This window comes from Gekko japonicus, unplaced genomic scaffold, assembly GCF_001447785.1.
Source record: "Gekko japonicus isolate JY-2015 unplaced genomic scaffold, Gekko_japonicus_V1.1 scaffold1875, whole genome shotgun sequence".
Classification (NCBI taxonomy): domain Eukaryota; kingdom Metazoa; phylum Chordata; class Lepidosauria; order Squamata; family Gekkonidae; genus Gekko; species Gekko japonicus.
In genome coordinates, this window is record NW_015167592.1 from 18,161 (window position 1) to 18,492 (window position 332).

Genomic DNA, 332 nt, shown 5'->3' on the forward strand with positions numbered 1-332 from the left:
CCCGCCCACCCCACCCCACCCTAAATCACAGCATCTCTTCCCCCTCCCCCCAAGCAATATTTCTCAAGTCTGGCTCTTCATGCACACGTGGCCTGGTACCAGAGATGGGAGCACAAACCTTTCTCCAGTGGCAACAGAGTCCGGCCCTGTCATGACAATAATCCAGCGTCCCTTCTCCCATTTTGTCCCCCATGAAATCCTCCAGAGGGATTGGGGGGGTGGGGGGAATGAAGCAATAAGGTCTATTCCACCACAGCAGCGGCTGGTCGAGGCAAACCTGATCCCCGCCCAGCTTCTAGCCCTGCTAGAAAGAAAATGTTCTCCAGGGGAGG